This window comes from Canis aureus, chromosome 6 (genome assembly GCF_053574225.1).
Source record: "Canis aureus isolate CA01 chromosome 6, VMU_Caureus_v.1.0, whole genome shotgun sequence".
Classification (NCBI taxonomy): Eukaryota; Metazoa; Chordata; class Mammalia; order Carnivora; family Canidae; genus Canis; species Canis aureus.
In genome coordinates, this window is record NC_135616.1 from 63707952 (window position 1) to 63726208 (window position 18257).

Sequence of the window (18257 nt, forward strand, 5' to 3'; positions counted from 1 at the left end):
TAAGGCCTTACCTTATGACTTCATTTTAACTTGATTACCTCCTTAGAGGTCCTGACTTCGAATACAGTCATATTGGGGGTTAGAGCTTCAACATATGGATTTCAGAGTGTGTATGAGTGGGTGGACACACAATTCAGTTCATAACAACTTCACTGAGTCCTTATTACAAGCTCAGGAAGTCAGAGGCATTCTCTACTTTTTATGGCTGAGTAAACTGAGAGTTTAGTAATTTGCCCAAAGTCTCACTGCCAATAAACATGGTGTTGGTAGCATTTCTTTACTTAGAGAAGTGGGGATGTGGAGAGCTCACTGGTATGAATGTAGTATAGGGTTGCTAATACAAAAGTTAGAAAGGAACTAGCAGGGGAAAAGAACAGAGAACTGAATTGATGGCAGTTCTATTCAGATGAATCACTGTGCTGAGCTCTGGGGACACAGACAAAAAGACAAGAAGTGGTCACTGGCTTCCCAGAGCTCACCAGTTTTAGCAGCAGTGAAGGGTCTTCCTTCTGAGGCCCTGATCTGCATAAAACTAGGATCAAGAAAATGTCCCTTTGGACTCTTTGCTTCTCTAAGAGACTCTTCTGGGTCCTCTTTTGGTGTCACTCCCCTTAGAGGGTCCCCTTTGTGACCATCTGCACCACAGATTACCTAGGGTCTTCATTTGTAGTGACAGATTTCTTGTTCTTCCTTTACTCTCTCATCCTGTTCAGGACTTTTTTTTTTTTTTTAATTTCTTCCATTAAAACATCTTTGTTCCAAGTCTCATTCCCCAGAGGCAAGTCTCTCAGCTAGGAAAGGAAAGGAAAGGTCATAGCTCATTTGTTAATTCTCCTGGGTAGTGTACTGACATTTTATGGGTGGCCTCTAGAGAACTGGGGACTTCGAGCACACATTTCAGGCATCATAGCAGACAGCACAGTGGGAACTTTTTGAGGGTAGGCAGGTCTTGTCGACATCAAACCCACAGTGAGTGAGACATCATCTACTCATCCTGGGCTTTTCACAAATCAAGCTGTTCCTGCTACCGCATAGAACTGTACTTAAAGGGTGTGTCATAGATGCTGTCAATGCTTCACTCATATGGCTTAGACCTCACATTTCAGAATGAGGAAGGCCATGCTGCTTCTGGTTGCTGGCCAAGGACATCCCTGGGAGTAACCCTCAATCAATGACTCTCCAGAGGGAGTATAAATACCTCAGCTCCCTCATCCTGTGGGTGGGATCCTTCTGAAGCATGTGTTTTATACAGTGACCTCACATTTCCCTGTGGAGTTTCAGCCACTTGCTGTGGGAAATAGCACACTAACATGCCTATTATGGCTGCCTTCCCTTCTTTGGATCACTTCTTCACTGCCAAATAGCAACTAGTGTTTCCTGCGTTTCAGTTCTACTTGCACTAAAATCCTTTTCTTATTGTCAGTGTCCAAGGAGACCCAAATGGAGACAGGAGTGCAGCTGGACAGTATTGGTGTAAGACTGGCTCTCTCATCATGCCATGTGGTTGGCCACCCTCCACTCTTCCCTCCTCTGCATGGCTAGACAAAGAACGTGCAAAGACCACACCAGAGCTGGTCTACTTGTGGAGATGTCTGGAGAGGGCAGCCCCAGACCATGGTGTTTCCTTAACCATAGACTCTAATTCTCTAGAATCTTAACAAGGGTTGGATCTCCCTGGGCACATAGTGGGCCCTAATTAATCCGTTTCAACAGAATGCATGGAATTTGTAGTAAAAAATGTTATGTTTGGATTCCAGCTCTACCACATATGTGCAATGTGGCTAAACTTCTCTGTACCTCAGTTTCCTCACCCATAAAATGGGAAAATAATTACTCTCTCAAAGGATTATTCCAAGAATGACAGTCATAGCTAAGAAGGTTCCAGGAGGCTTATGTGAAGTGAATATAACTCAAATAACCTTAGGAGGGTATATCATAGATTCCTTATCCAAAACCCTTGAGCCAGATGAGTTTTAGAATTTAGGTTTAATAAAGATAACAGGGTGCCTGTTATCTTGATGGGGCAGGACTCCCATCAGGGACTGAAGGAGTACCCTAGACTCAATCACCCAAAATAGGAAGATCTACATTATGTGATAACATTCATGGAGAGTATTGTTCTGGAACTGCAGATACAGATTATGTACCAGAGAAGTTAAGTTAAGCAACTTGCTCAAGATCACACACTAGATTTGAACCCCAAAGACTATTGCCAGAGTCCCTGCTCTAAACACTACACAGCACTGCCTCCAGTAATGAAACCCTCTCACCAGAATGAATGAAGGTAATAAGAGACTTGTATCAGATTCATAAGGTAGGTGAGAGCTGCTTTTTATTAATATCATAAATAAATTTATATAGATTATTTCTCCCAGAAATAAAATTAAAGATGTGGTCACATTTGAAACAGTAATACCATAAAATAGCAGCCTACAAAAATAATGGCCACCATTTCTCGAAAATGTACTGAATAATTTACATATATTCATTTCATTTAACCCTCACAAGAGTCCTGGAGACAGGTTTTATTAGTATCACCCATTTTATAGATGAGGCTGAGAAGCTTACCTAAGGTCACCCTGAAATAAGTGGTGGGGCAGGTGATCCAATCTGGATCTGCTGATGCCTGTGCCCCTTTCAGGACATTGCTCTGCCTCCAGTGGGCAGGTATAGGTTGCTGACCATCATTGTGTGGTCTGCCCAAGGTCACAGGAGAGCCAGCATCCAGAGAATTGACTACCTTGGACTTGCTACCTTGGAAGGTCTTGCAGTGATTGACTTTTGTTTTGGAAAGTGCCACAGCTCGATAGAATTTCTTTCTGCTGCCCACTCTTGCCACTCTAAGAAAAGAACAGTACCTAGTGTTCGCTAGAAGATGCAAGAGAATTGATTGGAAAGAAAATTTTATCTTATTCCAGTCCTGTCCATACGGTGGTACTATTCTATATTTAGATAAATGGCACAGCCAAAGAGACAATAAAAACAAGCTGAAAAGGTACGAGCCTCATGCCGGGAAACAATAAGAAGCTGAAAGTTCTCATTCTTTGCCCAGAGAATGACTATTTAAAAAACAGACAATAAAAACAAGCAATCTGCAAACATTGCATTTTAAGGTCTGGGGCGTCTTGTACTCTCGGGACAGTTGAAGAAGGAGAAGGAGAGCAGGGTCTTCTTATGGCTTGACAAAAATTAGGCTCTAAGGGGGGAACCTATTCAAGTCTCATTCCCAAGTAATTGTAAAGTTACCCATGAATGACAGTAGAGAAGTCACAGGCTGGCTGGAGGGACCCCCTCAATGCTACTACCCCACAGATCAAATATGAACACTTTTATTTCAAAAAGAACAAAATGAGTTTCAAAGACAACTGAGGTTCATTCATTCATGAGTCTGAGGGCTGGATGGGTAACCAAGGTCCAAGCCCCACATTCTCCTTGAGAATCCCACTCTGGGCTCTCCTAGAAGGTTGTAATTTTTCCATTATTTAAATTAACATGTTTCAATCATAAACTGTCCTCCACTACATCATCTCTTTCTTCTTTCTCCTCCTCCTCCTCCTCCTCCTCCTCCTCCTCCTCCTCCTCCCTCCTTTTCCTCCTCCTCCTCCTCCTCCTCCTTCTACTAAATTACAAACTCTTTGAGGGTAGAATACAATCCCTAGTTATTTTGTAACCTCTAGGGAAGCTAACATGGCATCTGCTAAACTGAGATTTTAAATGGACATCAGTTGCTGATAGCCTTTTTCAGGTATATCTTCTCCTAGTTGGGGTCAGTAAGTAGTTTTCTTTTCCAGTTCCATGAAGCATCACATCTCTGGACTCTATCTAGTCTCTTTCATTTCTATTCTCAAACAAACCAAATCTTGCCTGAGCATATCTCTGTCTTGTTATACCTTGCTAAACACAATAAGTGACAACCAGCCTCTGGGGACAAAAAGCTTCTCTGGCACTTGGCCTTCCTTTTAAATTACCACCAGCAACAGATTTACCAAATGCCTTGCCATCACTTCCATGGGTTTGCATATTCCCAGCCTTCCATATCAGTGTCTGAGCCACCCACCATCCAACTGAAGTCAATACAACATTATTTAGGTTTTAGGTTTCTCTTTCATTAACGCCTCACCTCATTAGAAAGTGCCAAATTTCTAAATTCACTACAGTAATTAACCCTAGCTGATATAATAAACCAACTCTAGGGTTTTAGGGAGCTAATACAAAATAAGCTTGTTTCTTCAAACACAGGTGTCACTGGTGACAGAGATGGTGGAGAAGACATACTCTCTTCTAAAATTCTTACCCCAGGAGTGACACATGGTAGTCATGTTCCATTGTTTCCATGTCACATGTCCACATCTAGATGCAAGAACAGGCTGGTAGCTGTTATTGCGACCAGAGTCTAATAATCATCATAGCTAGAATATATTCTGCGTCTTCATTTTGCAAATTGTATACTTTAATTATCTCATATAATATAAACTACAACCCTAAAAAGTAGGAATTATCATCACCATTTTATTTTTTAAAGACTTTTAAAAAAGATTTTATTTATTTATTCGTGAGAAACACAGAGAGGCGCGCAGACATAAGCAGAGGGAGGAGCAGGCTCCATGCAGAGAGCCCGATATGGGACTTGATCCTGAGACTCCAGGATCACACCCTGGGTGGAAGGCAGATGCTCAGCCACTGAGCCACCCAGGTGTCCCTATCATCACCATTTTAGAAATGAAAAATATATATATATATCAATCACTAAACCCTAGTTACTACACATACACACACACATACACACACACACACACACACACACACACACACGGGCTCAGAGAGGATAAATAACTTGCCCAAAGTCACACAGCAAATGGCAAGTGAAGATGTGAGCCCAGACTTGTATGGCACTCAAGCTCCTTTCCCTTCTTTTGTATCATGTAGCAAGAAATACATAGATATGCTTTAAGACTGTTCAGTGGAAAGGATTAGGGTCAATGACTCAAACTGGACTTTCAAAGGTAAGCATTTGACCACACAGAGAGGTATGAAGACTGGAGAATGACCCTCCTGGTTGAAACAATAATATGTGCAAAGGTACTGAGGGCTGAATGGACATGCATGCCTATGGAAGACTTATCTTAGAATAATTATGATGGTTATATGGCATTTACCCAAGCATCCTAGAAATAGCCAAATCATGTCTTAAATCTTAGCAACCCCTCTTCCAAGTGCCACTGAGGGAGCTATCTACCTACAGAACAATGGTAAAGGAAAGCAAAGTAGGTGTAGGAGCAAAGATTGGGCTCCTACACCATTTATCCATCCACCTATTGATGCAGAGCCTTTGTAGGCTGGGCTGGAGTACCTGAGCAAGGCTGGGAACTCAGAGTAGGAACACTTTTTCTCCCCATAAGCCCAAACCTAACTTCAAGATTTCACCACAACTCATCTGCCATAAATGAAGATAGAAATGCTTGATTATTCAAGGTGGGAGCCAAAGGTTAGCTGGCCATGTCCCAAGTAGGAAGGCCCTGACTTTCTCCCCATTTATGCCAGATGGAAGCAGAAAGGAGAGCTGTGTCTAGTAACTGCTTCTGCAGTAAGATGAAAAAGTTACAGGAGAGCAACAGAGAGAACTATGGCTTTGTGTATGACCCTTGTGTTTAAATCAACTGTATTAAAATAAGATATACAGTCCTGATCTTTTAATGGGCCTACTGGCAAACATGGTCCAGTATCCTAGAATCTCACCAATCTATAGCAATTCTGTCCATAGGTCAGAAAGAGGGAGGAGGAATAAGGAGTGTGATGAGAGAGCATGGCTTCTCTTCTACAAACTTAAGGTACATAGCTCCATAATATCCATGGGTAATGCATATTATATCCATTTCATCTTGTGTATTTCTTTCCCATTTTCCCTCACTAGTTTTCTTCTTGTATTTTCTATTTACTTCACTCTTCCTTTAATTTTTAAAAAGAAGTATTTAGTTTTGAGCCCTGGAAAAAGTAACATTTTTTCATCACAAGACTTAATATTCTCATAAATGACTCTGATGTTTCATTTTGTTATTAAATACATATCTGCTTTAAATAATCTTCCAGTTTATTAGAGGAGTCATCACCAAAACATGGCCAATTGCATCTTTAGCTACTCCTCTCTCATCCCAATTGTGAGGCCTAAATCTGTGAGGGGAATATGTCATTTTCCATAATGGTCTGCTGTTTTAGGTCCCAGAAGAATGAAAGGTCTCAATACCTTCCATAGCTCTGTCCACCTTCCAAATATGAAATTAATCAATAAATAGCATCTGACCCATTATGGAAAGGGAATAAAAACAAACAAGCAAGCAAACAAAGAGAAACACTCCATATGAACAATGGTGGTTACAGTAGGAAACATAAGTAGAAAAATGCAAGAAAGCATAATATAATGACATAAAGCATTCAGACCAGTGTCAAAAACTGTTGGACTGTGGGCTGATTAGAGCCCACGGACATATTTTGTTTGGTTTGCAGTGTTTAAATAAAATTTATCCAATATTCAAAAGTCAGAAAACTTCACAAAATAATTTAGATGCATAAAAAATCAGACTATCTGGCCACTAGGCTCATGTTGCCACTTCACAAAAATCTAGAACTGAGGGGCAGCTGCTCCCTTTGGCCAAGCACACTGTGCACTCTCTGTATTCACTTCACTCCTATAGATGATCTGCTTGACCCCTGAGGCATTTCAGTTTGCAACCCCTGCGCCAAGGTATCATCTCTAGAAATGAAGAGGAAGTGGTTGGACATTCTTCACTCATAGGAGAGGTTCTATCAGAGGTGGAGACAACATATGAAGTAAACAACCACATTCCAGGACAGGAATTCTTAACTTCTGATGCCTTATTCAAATGCTTTCTCTTCCTTTATTCGTCCTCAATGACACAACACAATGTTCAGGCTGAGGGACTCCTGCCTTCCTCTAAGACGACCACTCAGTGTGGCTCCCATAGCGTCTCTCCTGCTCCCAAGCAACCAGGTCATTGGATTAGGAAAGCCACCTTCCCAGACTGGTGCCCACTGCTCAGAGGCCTATACCTGATGTGGTTCTGCTCCTTCCTCTTCAGCTAATTCTGCCTCCACAATGAGCAACTGAGAGGCCAGAACTCTCCAAAGTGCTTTGTAGTTTCATAGTGATGTTACCTAGAAAGAAGCTCTGTAATGATTCTGCTTGAAGCTGGTTTTTTTTTTTTTTTCCTGCTAAGCTCCAGATTTACCCATCCAGTTGTCTGTGAGATATCTCTACTTATCTCCTGCACAATTATTTTAATCCAAACTTTTCCAAAAAAACCCCACAAACTTTTCCAAACCAACATATGTAATCTTCCCTTGCCATCTTCTCAGGACAAAATATGTTATGTCCTGTATTTCCTTTTTTATATCCTGTCAATCACCCAAGCTTTGGAATCATTCTAGGCTTCTCTCTCTCCTGACCACCTGCTTCCCCACATCCAAGCGATCATTGAACCAAGTACAAACCACCTCCTTGCTATCTATCTTACATCTCTTCCCCATCTTCATTGTCACTAGCCTCGTTCAAACTCTCACACAGATTAGTCCAATGGTCTCTTAGGCCAGTCATGCTTGCTCATGCCTCCAGGTCCTAAACACAAGCAGTCGGAATGATTTCTAAAATAGAAGGAATTCTGATATTACTCTTCAGCTTAAGCCCTTTTATTGGGCCCACTATTTGCATAATGGATTCTGCCCAGGGTTCTTTCTCAATGATGTGTTTCTGGCCTAGCTCTCTAGATTTATAGTCTCCAATATGGTGATCACTAGCTACAGGTTGCCACTGAGCACGTGAAACAATGTTAATCCAAACTGGGGTGCTGTAAGTATAAAATAAACAACAGATTTCAAAGGGTTCATAGAAAGAAAAAAACCCGCAAAATATCTCACTAATAACTTTTCTATTGAGTCTATATAGAATAAGAATATTTTGCATATATTGGATTAACAACATATTATTAAAATTAATTGTCCCTGTTTCTTTTTACATCTTTCAATGCGGCTACTAGAAAACTTAAAATTACATTGTGGCTTACATTATCTTCTAGATATTTTACTCACCACATCTTTCTACCCTTCATCTTTTCCACCTTGTACTCTGCTAAACATTAGGCATGCTAGATGACTAACAAAACAGGCTACAGTATTCTATAATCTTATACATTTCACTTTAAATGAAAATTAGAATGTCCGTCAACTATCATACCCCATTCTACCTGTGGTGGTTTAAAAATATATGCACAGTCTCCATTCAAAAAAGTAGACTCTAATTTTCCTCCCCTGCAGTATGGACTATATGTAGTGACATGCTTCTACAAATGAACAGAATAAAGCTGAAGTGTATGTGTGTCATAAAAGGCATTCTCTTTCCTCCATTCTCTCTCTCCCTCTTCTTCTTCTCTCTCTCTCACTCTCTCTATCATTCATTCAGCTGCCACATCATCAAGAAAATCAAATAGGCATATAGAGAGTTCCACATGACAAGGTACTGAGGCCTCCTGCCAACCATCTTGGATGGCCTGGCCAGCCCCAGTCAAGCCTTCAGATAAATATAGTTCCAGCCAACATCTTCACAATAACTTCATGAGAGATCCTGAGCCAAAGCCATCCAGATAAGGAGGTCCCAAATTTTTAAGTCACAGAAACTGTAAGATAATAAGTGTTAGTTGTTCTAAGCATATGAGTTTTAGAATAATTTGTTACGTAGCAATAAATAAGTAATACACTACTAGTGCCCCACATCCCCTCCTCATTCCCACCTTAGAATAGGAAAATAAGAGAGAAGTTGCTAAAAGCCCAAACTTATGTTTCACTTACTTAGATACCAAGATTTGGTTCAAAATCATCCCCTCTATGACGTCTTTCCTAACAAACTCCAGCCAATTCTCGAATGTCCATACTCATTTTTTTAATTTAGAAAATGTTGTGTATATTTTTAACCCAGTCTTCACTAAAGACATATTTCCTGTTCTTAAATTAACTTTTTTAAAATTAATTTTTTTCTGAATATAGAATAAATATACACAGTAGAAATTCTGCAATAGTCTTAAAAGAAGAGAAATAAATTTAAATGTCATCTCATTGAGGAAAACATTGTTAACATTTTTTAACACTGTAACATTTTTAATATCCATCTTTGTATGTATTTTTTACATAGATAAGGTTATTTCACATATGCCATTTTTCATCCTCTTTTTCTCATGCAGTGACCTCATCTGTCAGTTCTATAACCTTCTTGCTTTAACTACTGACTCCATGGTCAAACTCTAGTTTGAATCCTTGCTGCTAAAAGCATGTTTCACGGACCAGCTACACTGGCAACATATGAGAAGTTAACAGAAATGCAAAATCTAAGATGCCACTCACCAGGCTGTCACTTCAGGACATTTGCACGTGTTGCTCCCTTTGCCTATAAGGCTAACCCTCTATTTATTTGCAGGTCTCACCCCTTCACTGCATTCTGGTCTCTCTGTCATCTGCAGAGAAAAGCCATTCCTGACCCCTACCTAGAGTTGCATTTTTGTTGCACCCTGTTCCCTTACCCTGTATTACTTTCTTCAAGTATTATCATACTTGACATTATTTTATATGTATTCATCTTTCTATTTCCTTCCACAAATATTTTTGGAACCCTCACTACATGTCAGGCATGGTTATAAGTTCTGGGAACATAGAAGAGGACAAAATAAAGCCCCTACATCCTCCCCTCTAATGTAAGCATTACAGATTCAAGTTGTTAGTTACTATTTCATGTTTCTTTACATATTCATTCCTTTAAGATGAGGCCCAATCCTCACCATCAACACAAGGCTCCATGCCACGTCCCATGACTTAAACCCACCCTAAACAGTCCAGCTTCTATTTATAGGAAACTTTTCAATGTGCTTTTGTGCTGAGTTGAGCTAAGTTTAACTTGGTTGTCTTTAATCCCCATGAATTGTCCCAATACAGCTTCCCTGCAGTGGAAATTTCCCTTACTCCATGTATGCCTCCAACTGCATCGCTAGTCTTATTCTTGTGCAATTTATCTGAGTTCAAAGAGTTTCCCAAAATGGAACCAAAAAGTTTTATCATCATCATCCCCACCACCACCACCAGCTATGGCAGCAGCAGGGTTAGGCCTGATAACATTTTCAAAGGGCAGAGTTTATCCTTGGTGCCTACCCCGTTCATTTGGTACCTTCCTCTTCCCCTCCTGCACATCTAGGCTCCATTTGTTGGAAGCCTGGCTCTCAGCTGGTCATCATACATTCGCTCCTAAGGTGGTAGTATGCACCTCCATAGGAATTGCTTGGAGGTTGCAAAGGGGAAAGGATAGCTTATTATGAACCAGGCTCCATTTATTCCCCATAATCATTTCAGTGTGTGAGGGAAGCACAACCAGAAGGACATGTTTTGTCCATCATTTTCCAGAGGAGAAACTGAGGCTCAAGGAGATTATCTACCTCTCCCACAACACCCTGAATGGTCTTAAGTCAAAGCTCTGCCTTCCAATCCTCCTGAACCTCAAAAATTGAAAAGACCACATTTCTGATGATGGATTCTCAAAGCCTAGGATGGAAGGAGTTTTTTTAAAAACCAAATGGAAAAGAGTGACAAAGGTGCTCATGGAAAGGGAGGTCTACCAAAATTCAGAGGGACTGTATCTCAGGGAGTACCTGCAGTAACCTATCATTTTGCAGAAGTGGAATGGCAAGGGCCCACGTGGGTGAATTATACTCATTTAAATCTGAAGGATTAAGATGAGCACCTACAGTCTAGGAAAGTACACCTACAGGATTATATTTACAGGAACCACATTTTCTAATAGGGGATGAGAGAAGAGGTGACCCATTTATTTTCGCCCATTTATAAAATCACAGTACCCTCATCTGTAGTCATCAACAGAAGTATAATCACCATAATTTTATAGTTGAGTAGGAAATTACCATTTCTAAGAAGAATTTCTAAATTTAGCGGTGTTCACATGCCTTCATTCCCCTCCAAAATTGTTAGATAAATAAAAATGAACAGCTTTAGCATAGAACAGAATGTGTAATAAAATATTAAGTAAGCTTTTTAGGCAGACATACTTTTACTTAGAAATCCCCCTCTTGATTTCTCAAAACTACTAAGGCAAAGGATCAGAATATAACAGATCTCATAGCATAGCATGTTTATACGAGCATCCAGCATGGGATGAGGTCTCTGGTGACCTAAGGAGCTCAGGGCTCCTCTTTCTACATTGGGTTGACAGGGCACAGAGGCAGCCAATTTTGTCCTGTCCTGAGAAGAGCAGGAATAGGACTGGGTGAGGCATAATTTGTGTCAGATCATTTGAATGCTAGCAAATAAAGTATCTATCGAGCTCCTACTGTATGCCAAGTACCACACTACTTATAAGTAGGGTATAGTTTGATGGGTAAAATAAGATATACACTCAGAAAATTAAATAGTTCTTGTGAGTATAAATATGCATGTTAATGATAATTAGTACCTTCTGTTTGTGAATGTCGCAGGATAATATTTTGATATATTAAATGATATGTTTTCCCATCTCGGTAATTCTTGTTACCTGTGAACTGTCTCCCATATAGGATTTCTTGGCACATGGCTTCAGGGATGGGATTATACTACAGCACAAAAGAGGCAAATTCTTGTCGTTTGAGTTTCAAAACCTGAAATCTTGGCAAAAACAGTATGTTTGGAAGAAAAATAGATCTGGAAATGGTTATAGATTTTCTACCCCTAAGATAAAACTAGGGGGAAAATTGTGGGAAGAGGGGAGAGCAAAAGCAGAAGAGCTAGACACTTGAATGGGTCACTAAACAGAGACTTGTGTTTGGTTTCCTGTGCACTGTCCTGTCAGGCTGAGTTCCTGGGGCAGAGAAGACACAACAGATTCTCTAGGAAATTGGGCAAATCCCCTCATCCATGTGAGGGGAATCTGTAGCCAGCACCCAGCCTCTCACCTCTGGCTGCTGCCTCCAGGCTCAGGTAAAGCCCCTCTGACCCCCGGCCCTTAAGGTAACTTACCCGACATTTTGGGAAGACAGCAGAGAAGAAAGCCTGGCTGAGAAAGTGTGATAGATGAAGAGGACCCAAGGCGGCCTGAAAGTTACCCCACATGCCCACAGAGTTCAGAGATAGAACCAAATAATTTCCAAGTGCCCAAGCGGAATATTTGAGAAACTCAGAGCTGAAAGATCTTGTGGCCAGGGACCAGGAGGACACATGGTGACTTGTGTGGAACACAGTCACTGCAGCATGATACTCAGTTCAGCAGATGACAGCATGGGCTGATGAGAAGCCCTGAGGACTAGTATCTACTCCCCCCCAACTTTCTCTCCCCATCCTATGCTCATGTACCCTGACAGCCCCTTAGATCTACACAAATACCTCAAGTTCATGATCCCTTTAGATAATTCTCCATCCCAGAAAAGGAGCTCCCTGGGTTCTTTCTCATGAAGAACCTATCCACGCACCCATGTTTAACTAGCTTCCTTCAGAAATATTCTCACAGGGTTCAATTATACCCCCTACACTGTAGGCACAAATGCTTTTTTCCCCCCATCCTTAGGAAGGAAGTAAAGAGATGACCAGGCAACATATTCTGTTTAACAACCCACGAGGAATCGGAAGAGAAGAGCAGGTCTACAGTGATCCTAGGTTCCTGATGCATACAGTATCTCCCTTCTTGGCTCAGAGACTAAATCCAGAACCTGAGCAGAAAAGTAGGGGAAAGTTTGTCTTCCAAGCTCTCCCTTCCTCACCAGCCTCCTAAGTTGGCCCTTTCCCTGCTTGGGTTGTGCCTAGTGCCCTGTCCTTCTTGCAATGTCCTCTGTCTTCCACTGTAACCTGAAATTCATTCACATTAAGGTCAAGGGACTCAGAACAGCTTGAGGTTTAACTCCCTCACTGCTGCCCCACTGCTTCCAGAGCTCACTAGTTGTTAACCCTCCCTCCATCCTCTCTCTCCTTTCCTTTCCATAAGGCTGTTCTCTATTTCTTCTCCTCGGTCCAGGAACATGGCACAACTGTGGTTCCTTCGTCAAGTGGATCATGGCCAGCCATATGACTTGCTTTGGCCAAGAAAAGGTGGGCAGGGGTGACATAAGTTGCTTTTGGTGGAAGTATTTGGTTAAAATATGTGAGACTGCAACCCTCTTTTCTTCCTGCCACTGGAACAGACAAAATTCCAGATGGCAGAGGCTCAGTCCCAGAGTAAGGACTCCAAGTCTATGTACAATGCGTTTATAATGTGAGCAAGAAATGGACATTTGTCGAACTAATTCATTGGTTATTACTGTGTGTCATCAAGAGGACATGACTGCAGGTTGATTCAAGAGCTGCACCAGGTAATTGGAGACTCCTCACCCTTCCCCCTATCCCTGGCATGTACACTCTGCCCACCATCCCCACAGTGGGACCATTTTCAAGGATACAACCTGAGAGAACAATGTGTTGTTGAAACCGTCTGAACGGTATATGTGACTTAACCCAGTTAAGGCCTCAATACAAACTTCTAAGATTCTGGCAGGGTGGGTGGGAAAATCTACTCCTCTTGCAGCCACTCAAGATAAGCCTTATATTTAAGTTCCCTTCTCTATTAAAACTGCCATCCAGCAATCTAGAATAGTCTGCCTCTCTTTGTTTTCTCCTTGCCCTCTGTGCATGGAGCCAGTTTCAGATTCCACCCATCTTGGGTTGTGTGAAACAACAGCATCATAATCTAAGGCATCCTAATATACCTGGGCTACTGTTGGCATTCAGGCTCTCATCACTTCTTACCCAAGCTCTAACACATGCTACTCAAAGTGTGGTATGTGTATAGTATCAATCCAAAAAATATTGCTCGTCTGCAATGAGTTAAGTACAGAAATCAAGAATAAACATTTAGAAATTCTCATAACAATTTAACAGATTAATTTTATCTGTTGAGTCCAATGATAAAATATTTGATCTTATAATCTCTTCAAGTCTTAGCATTGTGCCTTACTGATGGGGTGCTACAACACTGTCAAACTAAATTTGATCAGAGCCTCATGATGAGGTAGGATTATGGTAGGATTTCAAGCAATAGCAAGCATACTTAGGGGATATTTAGGGTGCAAGACTCTTTCTCATCAAGTGTAAAACCATCATTTAAAAGTTCCTAGAGTCTGAGATGCTTGGGTGGCTCAGCAGTTGGGCATCTGCTTTGGCTTAGGGTGTGATCCCAGGATCTAGGATCGAATCCTGCATCAGACTCCCTGTGAGGAGCCTACTTCTCCCTCTGCCTATGTCTCTCTGCCTCTCTCTCTGTGCGTCTCATGAATAAGTGGATAAATCTTAAAAAAAAAAAAAAAAAAAAAAGTACCTAGAGTCTATCTACTCTTGGTGCCAGCACAAAATATAGTTCCAACAAGCAGAGAACCTTCCTGAGCTCTTGCTCTCACTTAACTTTGCCAACATAAAAGTATGGACATGAATGTATTTATTCTTTGGAGTAAAACTTTGTAAATATATTGCTCATGAATATGGCTTTCCAAATTATCCACAAACAGCTTGACATTTTGACACATTTGTTCAAGAGTACAAGAAGTTAATGTAACTGATCCCTAAATCATTTCCCAACTTCCTCCAGGAGGAATAACTAGAGCTATTTTTTCTTCCCAAAGGCTCTTTGGGATTAATATATTTCTCTATCTAGTAATGGTATCCTGAAAAGAACAGTGAGCTAAGTATTGGGAGACCTGGTTCTAGCCCTCATTAGCCACACACCTGCTATCTCACAAAGCCATTGCTTAACTACTTGGTGAGCTAACTTCCCCACCTATTAAATGAGGATAAGTTGATAATAACAAGTACATGATATCAGCTCTATTGTGAGAATCAAAATAAAGAGTACTGAATGAAGCATTTGGTCAAAAATAGAGGGGTACCCCATTGTAATTCAGCATTCATTTATAACACTGCCTTGAAATCCTCTCAAATTATCTCATACACATAGATTTTTTCCTGTATAGTCAGATAATAAGTCCTTAGAGGTACATTGTGTAGTACCTCTTTGTATGCTATCCAAATTTCAGTCCTTTGGGACAAATAATATACATACTATAATTGTACAAAAACACTTTAATTTATCGAAAGTTGTTGAACTCCTTCACCATTAAGTAAAATGCATGACTTCATAAACTTCATACACTGCATGACAGGTATTCCTCACCCACATTGATATCCTTTTAGAGTGTTGGTTAAGGAGAATTGTAATTGCTTATCTGAGTCCCTTGAGGGTACAGGTCATATTTCATTAATCTTTGCATCCCACATTTACCTTGGTCATGCCAGCACACAGAAGGAGCCCAGCAATGTCTGCAGATAATTAATAAACACATAAAGTGAACTTTACTTAAATACTTCCTAATATTACCTCCATCCTGGTTACCCTGAAACCTAAAAAGCCAATCTTTGTTTGATTTTGGTTCAATTGGTTTTTAATTTTGCAGAATCATCTAAGCATTTTAAGAGTACACCTCCCCAGTAAGTCACATGATTTTTCTATCCTCTTTCCTTCCTGAGCACAAGCAGTTCTTATTCAAAGATCATTAAAAGGATTAGGCTGCGGGAGTGCGAGTGGTAAGGACCAGAACAGTTACTGGTCTGAAAGAAAGGAAAATTGTACTAATTGTTCAGATACAACACCCTTCTGCACATTAAATATAAATACAGCGGCTGAATAAAGAGCTTCTATACAGAAGAACTCTAGGCTCTGGCAGGAACCACAGAGCCGCACCAGTAAAAGGCCTCCTGCTGGGGCTGCAGTGGAAAATGTGACCTCAGAAAGGAATTCAGAACAGGAAGGCTCAGAAAAAGATGACACACCATGAAGCTTTGGTTAAGTCATTTGGTTCCAGGCATATAAAAGTTTCATTTAAAAAATAATGCAGATTACATGAATTTTGTCAGATTGCTATTCTCAGTAGAGTTTAGAATTCCAAAGTGACTCTGTCCTCATGTTCTTCATAAGAGAGGTATACTGTTTAGGAACACATTCATCTAGAGAGGCCCAGGGGCCTAGGCAGCCAAATAGGTTAGTCTGGAGTCATAGGACCTGGTTTATCAAATGTTCCACTGAGCCTTCCCAGTGCAGAGTAGACACTGACTAGGGACTCCAAAAAGCAAAGGCAAAGATGGCACTAGAGAGAAGTCAGCAATGCCCTTTCCCCCTTCCTGCTCCCACCCAGAGAGGACTCCTCTTATGGGAAAAGTCAATTCACTACAGCAGCGATTCACATCTTTCACAACCTGCATGTAGTCAGTTCAGCGAGCACTTCAGAACTGGGGTCTCTTGCTATGTGATAGGATCCTGAAGTTTATTTAACAAATTAGGCTTTTGCAGGGAAAAAATGAGATGCAGCATTTCATAAGGTTATGAACAAAACCACAGTCTAGAAAAAAAAAACCCATCCCACTGACCCTTGCCCCAAACAAGCTTTTATTTTTATATATAGATCTACATTTTGAGCAAAGCATATTTCATGTCATTAGAGTATAATTTTAGAGGCATACCAGAAAGGAAAAGGAGGGGGTGTGTGAGCACATAAAACTTGTTTATGTTTTTATTTATGCCTATTTCCCACAGACTGAAAATAAATTTTCAAGAGCACTTCTCAAGCTAACCTAGTCCTAGAGTCTGAAAATTTGGTGTTTAGCACTGCCCTCTAGTGTCCAAATGGATCGCTTTGGTTTGCCTTCAGGCAGAGTAAGACACTAATTCAACAAGTCTGCTATCTGCATTCATTCATTCACTAAATATTTATTGAGAGCCTAGTGTGTGAGTTTGTGGAAGGTGCTGGGATGCACAGATGTAAAAAAAAGACATGGCTCTTTGCCGTGTTCTTAAGGGGTCCATAGTTTAACAAGAGAGACAAAATTAAGTGCCATTACACAGTCATTTGATTATACAAGAGAAATCACTCTACCTAGTTTTTCAGTAGCATGAGGCAGACACAGCTGGGTTGTCTCCCTTTCCAAATTGTTCTGGACCATTATTCATATTAGCAGGTATCTGCTGGCTTTGAGCAGAACAACTTTGGTGAAGAACACAGGGGACATTCTGAAATAGAGGAATAGAGGAGATATCCCAGGACATACAATGAGATTGAGGCTTAAAGATTTCTATGGGAACACTCCTTTTGAGTAACCCCAAAGATACTTCTGGTCTTGTAGAACGTAGGGGCTCACTGATCACCAGATCTGACAAACAAATCTAATGGTCATTAAGTCTTACATTTCTTTCTGAAAATGCATACTGTTATTCTAACACTGTGATGAAAAGTCTCAAAGGAATAAAATGGTAGAGACCCTAAGAATTTATTATAAACTGTTTTAGGGTCCTTAGATCCACAAAGCGCCGACCAGAGTCACAGAAACACACCTTGTTCTGAATGAGTGCAACTTCAGACCTATTGGGAAAGCAGAGGGCATCTTGAAGGAATTGCCAAGACTTTCCATCAACAATAAAAGTGAAATTCAGATATCATCAAAGGAAAGAAGTCAGGAACTATTACAGACCAAGAATGATGCTTTACACCATTTCCTAATGTTCCTACTTTGCCACTTTTTTCATTCTTGCTCCTGTTGTCTTCTAGTTAGCCATGATGTGCTTCTAACCAATAGAACATGGCCAAAGTGACAGAATGTACATGATTACATTGCATAAGATTATAAGATCCAGGGGCACCTGGGTGGCTCAGTGGTTGAGCATCTGCCTTTGGCTCAGGTTGTGATACTGGGGTCCTGGGATTGAGTCCCACATCAGGCTCCTTGCAGGGGGCCTGCTTCTCCCCCTGCCTATGTCTCTACCTTTCTCTATGGGTCTCTCATGAATAAATAAATAAAATCTTAAAAAAAAAACACAATAAAAAAACTTATTTAAGAAAAGATTATAAGATCCACATTGCTGAAACTGTCTCCTGGCTGGCTTTGAGGAATCAACCAGTCGTGCTGGCAGGGTCCATGTGGCAAAGAGCTGAGGATGGCCTCTTGCCAATTGCCCACTAGACATTGAGACCATCAGCCCAACAGACCACAGGGAGCTGAAAGCTGCTAACAATCACATCATGGAGGAAGCTGACCTTGCCGAGGCCAGCCTCAGCGGAGACTGGCTTGACTGCAGCCCACCCCCCAAGAATCCAACTTTGTGAAAGTAAATATGTGTTGCTGTGTTGCTAAGTTTCTGGTAATATTAGGCAATG

General features: G+C 40.9%; 1 protein-coding gene across 1 annotated transcript in view; it reads right to left on the bottom strand.

Moving 5' to 3' along the window:
* Positions 1-18257, bottom strand: part of TSEN15 (tRNA splicing endonuclease subunit 15) — an 87790-nt gene that overhangs the window by 38424 nt on the left and 31109 nt on the right. The gene's annotated exons all lie outside the window — the stretch shown is intronic.